This window comes from Octopus bimaculoides, chromosome 19, assembly GCF_001194135.2.
Source record: "Octopus bimaculoides isolate UCB-OBI-ISO-001 chromosome 19, ASM119413v2, whole genome shotgun sequence".
NCBI lineage: Eukaryota > Metazoa > Mollusca > Cephalopoda > Octopoda > Octopodidae > Octopus > Octopus bimaculoides.
The window spans coordinates 53,007,314-53,007,641 of NC_068999.1; positions in this window are offsets into that span (position 1 = coordinate 53,007,314).

The window sequence follows — 328 nt, forward strand, 5'->3', positions numbered from 1 at the left end:
CTCCCTAAACAACTTGCCCTTTTGATTGTATCCTAATTTGATAGCTTTTCACTTTGAGGGTCTAATTAGGAAGTAGGTTACAGCCCTGTAATGGCTAAATATTTGTGTGCGAGTGTGTATTTATGTGTATACATAAAACACATGTATGTACACAAGAAATTTTATATACGAGTGTATCTATATGAACTTTTGTGTATGTGTGCGTTTATGCATATACATAGATATGTGAGTGTGCATTTATGTATGTGTATATATATGCATATACTCATATCCATATATATGTATATATATTTATACATATTTAAAGATATATATATATATATATATA